At 50.8% G+C, this 13,133-nt stretch overlaps 1 protein-coding gene across 1 annotated transcript in view; it reads left to right on the top strand.

Moving 5' to 3' along the window:
* The window catches only part of LOC140410303 (A disintegrin and metalloproteinase with thrombospondin motifs 4-like), a 406,325-nt gene that overhangs the window by 202,257 nt on the left and 190,935 nt on the right, over window positions 1-13,133 (top strand). The gene's annotated exons all lie outside the window — the stretch shown is intronic.

Below are 13,133 nucleotides of genomic sequence, written 5' to 3' on the forward strand. Positions count from 1 at the left end.
GGGATTTACTCTGTATCTAACCCCGTGCTGTGCCTGTCCTGGGAGTGTATGATGGGGACAGTGGAGAGGGAGCTTTACTCTGTATCTAACCCCGTGCGGCACCTATCCTGGGAGTGTTTGATGGGGACAGAGTAGAGGGGGATTTACTCTGTATCTAACCCCGTGCTGTGCCTGTCCTGGGAATGTTTGATGGGGACAGTGTAGAGGGAGATTTACTCTGTATCAAACCCCGTGCTGTACCTGTCCTGGGAGTGTTTGATGCTGACAGTGTAGAGGGAGCTTTACTCTGTATCTAACCCCGTGCTGCACCAGTCCTGGGAGTGTTTGATGGGGACAGTGTAGAGGGGGATTTACTCTGTATCTAACCCCGTGCTGTGCCTGTCCTGGGAGTGTTTGATGGGGACAGTGTAGAGGGAGCTTTACTCTGTATCTAACCCCGTGCTGTACCTGTCCTGGGAGTGTTTGATGGGGACAGTGTAGAGGGGGATTTACTCTGTATCTAACCCCGTGCTGTGCCTGTCCTGGGAGTCTTTGATGGGGACAGTGGAGAGGGAGCTTTACTCTGTATCTAACCCCGTGCGGCACCTGTCCTGGGAGTGTTTGATGGGGACAGTGTAGAGGGAGATTTACTCTGTATCAAACCACGTGCTGTACCTGTCCTGGGAGTGTTTGATGCTGACAGTGTAGAGGGAGCTTTACTCTGTATCTAACCCCGTGCTGTATCTGTCCTGGGAGTGTTTGCTGAGGACAGTGTAGAGGGAGCTTTACTCTGTATCTAATCCCGTGCTGTACCTGTCCTGGGAGTGTTTGATGGGGACAGTGCAGAGGGAGCTTTACTCTGTGTCTAACCCCGTGCTGTACCTGTCCTGGGAGTGTTTGATGGTGACAGTGTAGAGGAAGCTTTACACTGTATTTAACCCCGTGCTGTACCTGTCCTGGGAGTGTTTGATGGGGACAGTGTGGAGGGAGCATTACTCTGTATCTAACCCCGTGCTGTAGCTGTCCTGGGAGTGTTTGATGGGGACAGTGTAGAGGCAGCTTTACTCTGTATCTAACCCCGTGCTGTAACTGTCCTGGGAGTGTTTGATGGGGACAGTGTAGAGGGAGATTTACTCTGTATCTAAGCCAGTGCTGTACCTGTCCTGGGTGTGTTTGATGGGGACAGTGTAGAGTGAGCTTTACTCTGTATCTAACCCTTGCTGTACCTATCCTGGGAGTGTATGATGGGGACAGTGTAGAGGGAGATTTACTCTGTATCTAACCCCGTGCTGTACCTCTCCTGGGAGTGTTTGATGTGGACAGTGTAGTGGCAGCTTTACTCTGTATCTAACCCCGTGCTGTACCTCTCCTGGAAGTATTTGATGGGAGCAGTGTAGAGGGAGATTTACTCTGTATCTAAGCCAGTGCTGTACCTGTCCTGGGTGTGTTTGATGGGGACAGTGTGGAGGGAGCTTTATTCTGTATCTAACCCCGTGCTGTACCTGTCCTGGGAGTGTTTGATGGGGACAGTAGAGAGGGAGATTTACTCTGTATCTAACCCCGTGCTGTACCTCTCCTGGGAGTGTTTGATGTGGACAGTGTAGTGGGAGCTTTACTTTGTATCTAACCCCGTGCTGTACCTGTCCTGGAAGTATTTGATGGGAGCAGTGTAGAGGGAGATTTACTCTGTATCTAAGCCAGTGCTGTATCTGTCCTGGGTGTGTTTGATGGGGACAGTGTAGAGGGAGCTTTACTCTGTATCTCACTCGGTGCTGTACCTGTCCTGGGAGTGTTTGATGGGGACAGTGTCGAGGGAGCTTTACTCTGTATCTAACCCCGTGCTGTACCTGTCCTGGGAGTGTTTGATGGGGACAGTGTAGAGGGGGATTTACTCTGTATCTAACCCCGTGCTGTGCCTGTCCTGGGAGTGTTTGATGGGGACAGTGGAGAGGGAGCTTTACTCTGTATTGTAGAGGGTGCCATCTCTGCTACTCCACTACTGGGCCGATATCTGGGGTTTGAGTATCTGTGTGTGTCTCTCTCCAGCTGGCACTGAAACTTCAGAGGCCAGGGGATGCCGCACTGGGACACCTCCACGGGAGAGAGCACTGAATCAAGCCTGCCGTTTATCCCTAACCGGAAGCCTGAGGCTTATATCACACAGATATCCAGACCCCTACCAATGCCCAGGTGATTCTCTCTCTTGCCGGTGGTGCAACACCCACCCGGTTCCTACTTCGCTGGAGTAGCTTTCCCAAGAGAGAGAATAGGACACTGCTGTTTATTACCTAACCAGCAGCCTGTCCTGAGTGAATCGTTCAAGATGACCCTAGATTCTCGAACCCGGAATTAAGGTGAGGAATATCTTAACAATGACTTGGTCAGAGATCGCTGGTGAGAGATTGAAGAATTTAAACGACTCCAATTATCAGCAAATCAAGGTTTATTGCAAAACCCAGGTCAAAATCATCAAACAGAAGAAATTATAATAAAATCTTAAACTCTAACACAAACTAAGTCTATTCAGAAAGTACTATAACGGACACAACGTAAAATCTTATTGTTACACAGTTTTAGCAATGACACAGAACACAAATCAAGTCCCCTTCCCCAAAGCCTCAACCACTATCAAGGTCAAGGGAGTTTCGCAAGCTGCTGCAGGGTACTTACAGTCACAGGCTGCAGGAGGTCAAGTCAAAGGTGGAGAGGTCAAGCCAAGAGACCCTCAATCGAAACACAGCCCCTTTTATATCCGTTTTACCTGGCCTTTTCCTGTGTTCGGCCAGCCCCCTTTGCATTGAATTGGTAAGGTTTAAAGTTCCCGCTGGTCCCGCCCCCTTTGAGCCGGTCAGAGCTGTCGACTTCCGGGTTTTCCTCCCCCTTTGCGTTGTATCGGTCCAAGTTTAAAGTTCCCGCTGGTCCCGCCCCCTTTGATCCGGTCAGAGCTGTTCGCTTCCGGATTCTCCTCGCAGGTCCGCTCCTTCCAGCCAGGCAGACCTGCCGCGATTTGAATTTGGCGCCGACTCCGCCCCCTCCACCCAGTGAGTTCCTGCCGGTGGCTTCTGTCAGGATTGGAGTACCTCCCCCAGGTCCGCCTCCAACTTGGTTTTTTCTACCGTTTATCTTCAAGGGGCTTTTCCAGCGCAATATACTGAGCCCAGGCAGTCTGCTTTTTGGGATAACAAGGTTAAGCTCTCTTGTGAAGATTTTCAAAGTCTTCCATCTGCTCCGGAGATCGCTGCTATGTTGATGGGGTGTTAATTGGATTCTGCTCTGGTGGAGGCCAAGTCATTTACATCTGCATGGGGCTATGACCATCCCATTGTCCTGCTTGCAGGCAGGCCCCTTACAGCATTACCATGCCCCTTTGTCTGTGTTTTAATATTAACTAGTTGTCTGGCTCCTTCTTCCTTGTAGCTCCTGGGGGGGTTTGTAAATACCTATGCCCCTACTCAGCTCAGCGGACCAAGCCTGCTGGGAAATTTGGTTACGTTCCCTTGGCTGAAAAGTGTCCAGTTTACAGTCTCTGGGTTTTATCCTTGGGCAGTCCAAAAAGGGCCGAATTGCCCGAAAACCTTACAGTATCTAACCCCGTGCGGCACCTGTCCTGGGAGTGTTTGAGGGGGACAGTGTAGAGGGGGATTTACTCTGTATCTAACCCCGTGCTGTGCCTGTCCTGGGAATCTTTGATGGGGACAGTGTAGAGGGAGATTTACTCTGTATCAAACCCCGTGCTGTACCTGTCCTGGGAGTGTTTGATGCTGACAGTATAGAGGGAGCTTTACTCTATATCAAACCCCGTGCTGTATCTGTCCTGGGAGTGTTTGCTGAGGACAGTGTAGAGAGAGCTTTACTCTGTATCTAATCCCGTGCTGTACCTGTCCTGGGAGTGTTTGATGGGGACAGTGCAGAGAGAGCTTTACTCTGTGTCTAACCCCGTGCTGTACCTGTCCTGGGAGTGTTTGATGGTGACAGTGTAGAGGAAGCTTTACACTGTATTTAACCCCGGGCTGTACCTGTCCTGGGAGTGTTTGATGGGGACAGTGTAGAGGGAGCTTTACTCTGTATCTAACCCCGTGCTGTACCTGTCCTGGGAGTGTTTGATGGGGACAGTGTGGAGGGAGCATTACTCTGTATCTAACCCCGTGCTGTAGCTGTCCTGGGAGTGTTTGATGGGGACAGTGTAGAGGGAGCTTTACTCTGTATCTAAACCCGTGCTGTACCTGTCCTGGGAGTGTTTGATGGGGACAGTGTAGAGGGAGATTTCCTCTGTAACTAAGCCAGTGCTGTACCTGTCCTGGGTGTGTTTGATGGGGACAGTGTAGAGGGAGTTTACTCTGTATCTAACCCTTGCTGTACCTATCCTGGGAGTGTAGGATGGGGACAGTGTAGAGGGAGATTTACTCTGTATCTAACCCCGTGCTGTACCTCTCCTGGGAGTGTTTGATGTGGACAGTGTAGTGGCAGCTTTACTCTGTATCTAACCCCGTGCTGTACCTGTCCTGGAAGTATTTGATGGGAGCAGTGTAGAGGGAGATTTACTCTGTATCTAAGCCAGTGCTGTACCTGTCCTGGGTGTGTTTGATGGGGACAGTGTGGAGGGAGCTTTACTCTGTATCTAACCCCGTGCTGTACCTGTCCTGGGAGTGTTTGATGGGGACAGTGTAGAGGGAGCTTTACTCTGTATCTAACCCCGTGCTGTACCTGTCCTGGGAGTGTTTGATGGGGACAGTGTAGAGGGAGATTTACTCTGTTCTAAGCCAGTGCTGTACCTGTCCTGGGTGTGTTTGATGGGGACAGTGTAGAGGGAGCTTTACTCTGTATCTAACCCCTTGCTGGAGCTATCCTGGGAGTGTTTGATGGGGACAGTGTAGAGGGAGATTTACTCTGTATCTAACCCCGTGCTGTACCTCTCCTGGGAGTGTTTGATGTGGACAGTGCAGTGGGAGCTTTACTCTGTATCTAACCCCGTGCTGTACCTGTCCTGGAAGTATTTGATGGGAGCAGTGTAGAGGGAGCTTTACTCTGTATCTAACCCCGTGCTGTACCTGTCCTGGGAGTGTTTGATGGGCACAGTGTAGAGGGAGATTTACTCTGTGTCTAACCCCGTGCTGTACCTGTCCTGGGAGTGTTTGATGGGGACAGTGTGGAGGGAGCTTTACTCTGTATTTAACCCCATGCTGTACCTGTCCTGGGAGAGTTTGATGGGGACAGTGTCAATGGTACTTTACTCTGTATCTAACCCCGTGCTGTACCTGTCCTGGGAGTGTTTGATGGGGACAGTGTAGAGGGAGATTTACTCAGTATCTAATCGTGCTGTCCCTGTCCTTGGAGTCTTTGATGGGGACTGTGTAGAAGGAGCTTTACTCTGTATCTAACCCCGTGCTGTACCTGTCCTGGGAGTGTTTGATGGGGACAGTGTAGAGGGAGCTTTACTCTGTATCTAACCCCGTGCTGTACCTGCCCTGGGAGTGTTTGATGGGGACAGTGTAGAGGGAGATTTACTCTGTTCTAAGCCAGTGCTGTACCTGTCCTGGGTGTGTTTGATGGGGACAGTGTAGAGGGAGCTTTACTCTGTATCTAACCCCTTGCTGGAGCTATCCTGGGAGTGTTTGATGGGGACAGTGTAGAGGGAGATTTACTCTGTATCTAACCCCATGCTGTACCTCTCCTGGGAGTGTTTGATGTGGACAGTGTAGTGGCACCTTTACTCTGTATCTAACCCCGTGCTGTACCTGTCCTGGAAGTATTTGATGGGAGCAGTGTAGAGGGAGATTTACTCTGTATCTAAGCCAGTGCTGTACCTGTCCTGGGTGTGTTTGATGGGGACAGTGTGGAGGGAGCTTTACTCTGTATCTAACCCCGTGCTGTAGCTGTCCTGGGAGTGTTTGATGGGGACAGTGTAGAGGGAGCTTTACTCTGTATCTAACCCCGTGCTGTACCTGTCCTGGGAGTGTTTGATGGGGACAGTGTAGAGGGAGATTTACTCTGTTCTAAGCCAGTGCTGTACCTGTCCTGGGTGTGTTTGATGGGGACAGTGTAGAGGGAGCTTTACTCTGTATCTAACCCCTTGCTGGAGCTATCCTGGGAGTGTTTGATGGGGACAGTGTAGAGGGAGATTTACTCTGTATCTAACCCCGTGCTGTACCTCTCCTGGGAGTGTTTGATGTGGACAGTGTAGTGGGAGCTTTACTCTGTATCTAACCCCGTGCTGTACCTGTCCTGGAAGTATTTGATGGGAGCAGTGTAGAGGGAGCTTTACTCTGTATCTAACCCCGTGCTGTACCTGTCCTGGGAGTGTTTGATGGGCACAGTGTAGAGGGAGATTTACTCTGTATCTAACCCCGTGCTGTACCTGTCCTGGGAGTGTTTGATTGGGACAGTGTGGAGCGAGCTTTACTCTGTATCTAACCCCATGCTGTACCTGTCCTGGGAGAGTTTGATGGGGACAGTGTCAATGGTATTTTACTCTGTAGCTAACCCCGTGCTGTACCTGTCCTGGGAGTGTTTGATGGGGACAGTGTAGAGGGAGATTTACTCAGTATCTAATCGTGCTGTCCCTGTCCTTGGAGTCTTTGATGGGGACTGTGTAGAAGGAGCTTTACTCTGTATCTAACCCCGTGCTGTACCTGTCCTGGGAGTGTTTGATGGGGACAGTGGAGAGGGAGCTTTACTCTGTATCTAACCCCATGCTGTACCTGTCCTGGGAGCGTTTGATGGGGACAGTGTCAATGGTACTTCACTCTGTATCTAACCCCGTGCTGTACCTGTCCTGGGAGTGTTTAATGGGGACAGTGTAGAGGGAGATTTACTCTGTATCCCACCCGTGCTGTACCTACCCTGGGAGTGTTGATGGGGACAGTGTAGAGGGACCTTTTCTCTGTATCTAACCCCGTGCTGTACCTGTCCTGGGAGTGTTTGATGGGGAGAGTGCAGAGGGGCCTTTATTCTGTATCTATCCCCATGCTGTACCTGTCCTGGAAGTGTTTGATGGGGAAGTGTAGAGGGAGCATTAATCTCTATCTAACCCCGTGCTGTACCTGTCCTGGGAGTGTTTGATGGGGATAGTGAGGAGGGAGCTTTACTCTGTACCTAACCCCGTGCTGTACCTGTCCTGGGAGTGTTTGATGGGGACATTGTAGAGGAAGCTTTACTCTGTATCTAACCCTGTGCTGTTCCTGTCCTGGGAGTGTTTGATGGGGACAGTGTAGAGGGAGATTTACTCTGTATCGAACACCGTGCTGTACCTGTCCAGGAGTGTTTGATGGGGACAGTGTAGAGGGAGCTTTACTCTGTATCTAACCCCGTGCTGTACCTGTCCTGGGAGTGTTTGATGGGGACAGTGTACAGGCTACTTTACTCTGTATCTAACCCCGTGCTGTACCTGTCCTGGGAGTGTTTGATGGGTATAGTGTAGAGGGAGCTTTAATCTCTATCTAACCCCGTGCTGTACCTGTCCTGGGAGTCTTTGATGGGGACAGTGTAGAGGGAGATTTAGTCTGTATCTAACACCGTGCTGTACCTGTCCAGGAGTGTTTGATGGGGACAGTGTAGAGGGAGCTTTACTCTGTATCTAACCCCGTGCTGTTCCTGTCCTGGGAGTGTTTGATGGGGACAGTGTAGAGGGAGATTTAGTCTGTATCTAACACCGTGCTGTACCTGTCCAGGAGTGTTTGATGGGGACAGTGTAGAGGGAGATTTACTCTGTATCAAACCCCGTGCTGTACCTGTCCTGGGAGTGTTTGATGCTGACAGTGTAGAGGGAGCTTTACTCTGTATCTAACCCCGTGCTGCACCAGTCCTGGGAGTGTTTGATGGGGACAGTGTAGAGGGGGATTTACTCTGTATCTAACCCCGTGCTGTGCCTGTCCTGGGAGTGTTTGATGGGGACAGTGTAGAGGGAGCTTTACTCTGTATCTAACCCCGTGCTGTACCTGTCCTGGGAGTGTTTGATGGGGACAGTGTAGAGGGGGATTTACTCTGTATCTAACCCCGTGCTGTGCCTGTCCCGGGAGTGTTTGATGGGGACAGTGGAGAGGGAGCTTTACTCTGTATCTAACCCCGTGCGGCACCTGTCCTGGGATTGTTTGATGGGGACAGTGTAGAGGGGGATTTACTCTGTATCTAACCCCGTGCTGTGCCTGTCTTGGGAATGTTTGATGGGGACAGTGTAGAGGGAGATTTACTCTGTATCAAACCACGTGCTGTACCTGTCCTGGGAGTGTTTGATGCTGACAGTGTAGAGGGAGCTTTACTCTGTGTCTAACCCCGTGCTGTACCTGTCCTGGGAGTGTTTGATGGTGACAGTGTAGAGGAAGCTTTACACTGTATTTAACCCCGTGCTGTACCTGTCCTGGGAGTGTTTGATGGGGACAGTGTGGAGGGAGCATTACTCTGTATCTAACCCCGTGCTGTAGCTGTCCTGGGAGTGTTTGATGGGGACAGTGTAGAGGGAGCTTTACTCTGTATCTAACCCCGTGCTGTAACTGTCCTGGGAGTGTTTGATGGGGACAGTGTAGAGGGAGATTTACTCTGTATCTAAGCCAGTGCTGTACCTGTCCTGGGTGTGTTTGATGGGGACAGTGTAGAGTGAGCTTTACTCTGTATCTAACCCTTGCTGTACCTATCCTGGGAGTGTATGATGGGGACAGTGTAGAGGGAGATTTACTCTGTATCGAACCCCGTGCTGTACCTCTCCTGGGAGTGTTTGATGTGGACAGTGTAGTGGCAGCTTTACTCTGTATCTAACCCCGTGCTGTACCTCTCCTGGAAGTATTTGGTGGGAGCAGTGTAGAGGGAGATTTACTCTGTATCTAAGCCAGTGCTGTACCTGTCCTGGGTGTGTTTGATGGGGACAGTGTGGAGGGAGCTTTACTCTGTATCTAACCCCGTGCTGTACCTGTCCTGGGAGTGTTTGATGGGGACAGTATAGAGGGAGATTTACTCTGTATCTAACCCCGTGCTGTACCTCTCCTGGGAGTGTTTGATGTGGACAGTGTAGTGGGAGCTTTACTCTGTATCTAACCCCGTGCTGTACCTGTCCTGGAAGTATTTGATGGGAGCAGTGTAGAGGGAGATTTACTCTGTATCTAAGCAAGTGCTGTATCTGTCCTGGGTGTGTTTGATGGGGACAGTGTAGAGGGAGCTTTACTCTGTATCTAACCCCGTGCTGTACCTGTCCTGGGAGTGTTTGATGGGGACAGTGTAGAGGGAGATTTACTCTGTATCTAACCCCGTGCTGTACCTGTCCTGGGAGTGTTTGATGGGGACAGTGTAGAGGGAGCTTTACTCTGTATCTAACCCCGTGCTGTACCTGTCCTGGGGGTGTTTGATGGGGACAGTGTAGAGGGGGATTTACTCTGTATCTAACCCCGTGCTGTGCCTGTCCTGGGAGTGTATGATGGGGACAGTGGAGAGGGAGCTTTACTCTGTATCTAACCCCGTGCGGCACCTGTCCTGGGAGTGTTTGATGGGGACAGTGTAGAGGGGGCTTTACTCTGTATCTAACCCCGTGCTGTGCCTGTCCTGGGAATGTTTGATGGGGACGGTGTAGAGGGAGATTTACTCTGTATCTAACCCCATACTGTGCCTGTCCTGGGAGTGTTTGATGGGGGCAGTGTAGAGGGAGCTTTACTCTGTATCTAACCCCGTGCTGTACCTGTCCTGGGAGTGTTTGATGGGGACAGTGTAGAGGGGGATTTACTCTGTATCTAACCCCGTGCTGTGCCTGTCCTGGGAGTGTTTGATGGGGACAGTGGAGAGGGAGCTTTACTCTGTATCTAACCCCGTGCGGCACCTGTCCTGGGAGTGTTTGAGGGGGACAGTGTAGAGGGGGATTTACTCTGTATCTAACCCCATGCTGTGCCTGTCCTGGGAATCTTTGATGGGGACAGTGTAGAGGGAGATTTACTCTGTATCAAACCCCGTGCTGTACCTGTCCTGGGAGTGTTTGATGCTGACAGTGTAGAGGGAGCTTTACTCTATATCTAACCCCGTGCTGTATCTGTCCTGGGAGTGTTTGCTGAGGACAGTGTAGAGGGAGCTTTACTCTGTATCTAACCCCGTGCTGTACCTGTCCTGGGAGTGTTTGATGGGCACAGTGTAGAGGGAGATTTACTCTGTATCTAAGCCAGTGCTGTACCTGTCCTGGGTGTGTTTGATGGGGACAGTGTAGAGTGAGCTTTACTCTGTATCTAACCCTTGCTGTACCTATCCTTGGAGTGTATGATGGGGACAGTGTAGAGGGAGATTTACTCTGTATCGAACCCAGTGCTGTACCTCTCCTGGGAGTGTTTGATGTGGACAGTGTAGTGGCAGCTTTACTCTGTATCTAACCCCGTGCTGTACCTCTCCTGGAAGTATTTGGTGGGAGCAGTGTAGAGGGAGATTTACTCTGTATCTAAGCCAGTGCTGTACCTGTCCTGGGTGTGTTTGATGGGGACAGTGTGGAGGGAGCTTTACTCTGTATCTAACCCCGTGCTGTAACTGTCCTGGGAGTGTTTGATGGGGACAGTATAGAGGGAGATTTACTCTGTATCTAACCCCGTGCTGTACCTCTCCTGGGAGTGTTTGATGTGGACAGTGTAGTGGGAGCTTTACTCTGTATCCAACCCCGTGCTGTACCTGTCCTGGAAGTATTTGATGGGAGCAGTGTAGAGGGAGATTTACTCTGTATCTAAGCAAGTGCTGTATCTGTCCTGGGTGTGTTTGATGGGGACAGTGTAGAGGGAGCTTTACTCTGTATCTAACCCCGTGCTGTACCTGTCCTGGGAGTGTTTGATGGGGACAGTGTAGAGGGAGATTTACTCTGTATCTAACCCCGTGCTGTACCTGTCCTGGGAGTGTTTGATGGGGACAGTGTAGAGGGAGCTTTACTCTGTATCTAACCCCGTGCTGTACCTGTCCTGGGAGTGTTTGATGGGGACAGTGTAGAGGGGGATTTACTCTGTATCTAACCCCGTGCTGTGCCTGTCCTGGGAGTGTATGATGGGGACAGTGGAGAGGGAGCTTTACTCTGTATCTAACCCCGTGCGGCACCTGTCCTGGGAGTGTTTGATGGGGACAGTGTAGAGGGGGCTTTACTCTGTATCTAACCCCGTGCTGTGCCTGTCCTGGGAATGTTTGATGGGGACGGTGTAGAGGGAGATTTACTCTGTATCTAACCCCATACTGTGCCTGTCCTGGGAGTGTTTGATGGGGACAGTGTAGAGGGAGCTTTACTCTGTATCTAACCCCGTGCTGTACCTGTCCTGGGAGTGTTTGATGGGGACAGTGTAGAGGGGGATTTACTCTGTATCTAACCCCGTGCTGTGCCTGTCCTGGGAGTGTTTGATGGGGACAGTGGAGAGGGAGCTTTACTCTGTATCTAACCCCGTGCGGCACCTGTCCTGGGAGTGTTTGAGGGGGACAGTGTAGAGGGGGATTTACTCTGTATCTAACCCCGTGCTGTGCCTGTCCTGGGAATCTTTGATGGGGACAGTGTAGAGGGAGATTTACTCTGTATCAAACCCCGTGCTGTACCTGTCCTGGGAGTGTTTGATGCTGACAGTGTAGAGGGAGCTTTACTCTATATCTAACCCCGTGCTGTATCTGTCCTGGGAGTGTTTGCTGAGGACAGTGTAGAGGGAGCTTTACTCTGTATCTAACCCCGTGCTGTACCTGTCCTGGGAGTGTTTGATGGGCACAGTGTAGAGGGAGATTTACTCTGTATCTAACCCCGTGCTGTACCTGTCCTGGGAGTGTTTGATGGGGACAGTGTGGAGGGAGCTTTACTCTGTATCTAACCCCATGCTGTACCTGTCCTGGGAGAGTTTGATGGGGACAGTGTCAATGGTATTTTACTCTGTAGCTAACCCCGTGCTGTACCTGTCCTGGGAGTGTTTGATGGGGACAGTGTAGAGGGAGATTTACTCAGTATCTAATCGTGCTGTCCCTGTCCTTGGAGTCTTTGATGGGGACTGTGTAGAAGGAGCTTTACTCTGTATCTAACCCCGTGCTGTACCTGTCCTGGGAGTGTTTGATGGGGACAGTGTAGAGGGAGCTTTACTCTGTATCAAACCCCATGCTGTACCTGTCCTGGGAGCGTTTGATGGGGACAGTGTCAATGGTACTTCACTCTGTATCTAACCCCGTGCTGTACCTATCCTGGGAGTGTTTAATGGGGACAGTGTAGAGGGAGATTTACTCTGTATCCCACCCGTGCTGTACCTACCCTGGGAGTGTTGATGGGGACAGTGTAGAGGGACCTTTTCTCTGTATCTAACCCAGTGCTGTACCTGTCCTGGGAGTGTTTGATGGGGAGAGTGCAGAGGGGCCTTTATTCTGTATCTATCCCCATGCTGTACCTGTCCTGGGAGTGTTTGATGGGGAAGTGTAGAGGGAGCATTAATCTCTATCTAACCCCGTGCTGTACCTGTCCTGGGAGTGTTTGATGGGGATAGTGAGGAGGGAGCTTTACTCTGTACCTAACCCCGTGCTGTACCTGTCCTGGGAGTGTTTGATGGGGACATTGTAGAGGAAGCTTTACTCTGTATCTAACCCTGTGCTGTTCCTGTCCTGGGAGTGTTTGATGGGGACAGTGTAGAGGGAGATTTACTCTGTATCGAACACCGTGCTGTACCTGTCCAGGAGTGTTTGATGGGGACAGTGTAGAGGGAGCTTTACTCTGTATCTAACCCCGTGCTGTACCTGTCCTGGGAGTGTTTGATGGGGACAGTGTACAGGCTACTTTACTCTGTATCTAACCCCGTGCTTTACCTGTCCTGGGAGTGTTTGATGGGGAAAGTGTAGAGGGAGCTTTAATCTCTATCTAACCCCGTGCTGTACCTGTCCTGGGAGTCATTGATGGGGACAGTGTAGAGGGAGATTTAGTCTGTATCCAACACCGTGCTGTACCTGTCCAGGAGTGTTTGATGGGGACAGTGTAGAGGGAGCTTTACTCTGTATCTAACCCCGTGCTGTTCCTGTCCTGGGAGTGTTTGATGGGGACAGTGTAGAGGGAGATTTAGTCTGTATCTAACACCGTGCTGTACCTGTCCAGCAGTGTTTGATGGGGACAGTGTAGAGGGAGATTTACTCTGTATCAAACCCCGTGCTGTACCTGTCCTGGGAGTGTTTGATGCTGACAGTGTAGAGGGAGCTTTACTCTGTATCTA

Source organism: Scyliorhinus torazame, chromosome 4, assembly GCF_047496885.1.
Source record: "Scyliorhinus torazame isolate Kashiwa2021f chromosome 4, sScyTor2.1, whole genome shotgun sequence".
Taxonomy (NCBI): domain Eukaryota; kingdom Metazoa; phylum Chordata; class Chondrichthyes; order Carcharhiniformes; family Scyliorhinidae; genus Scyliorhinus; species Scyliorhinus torazame.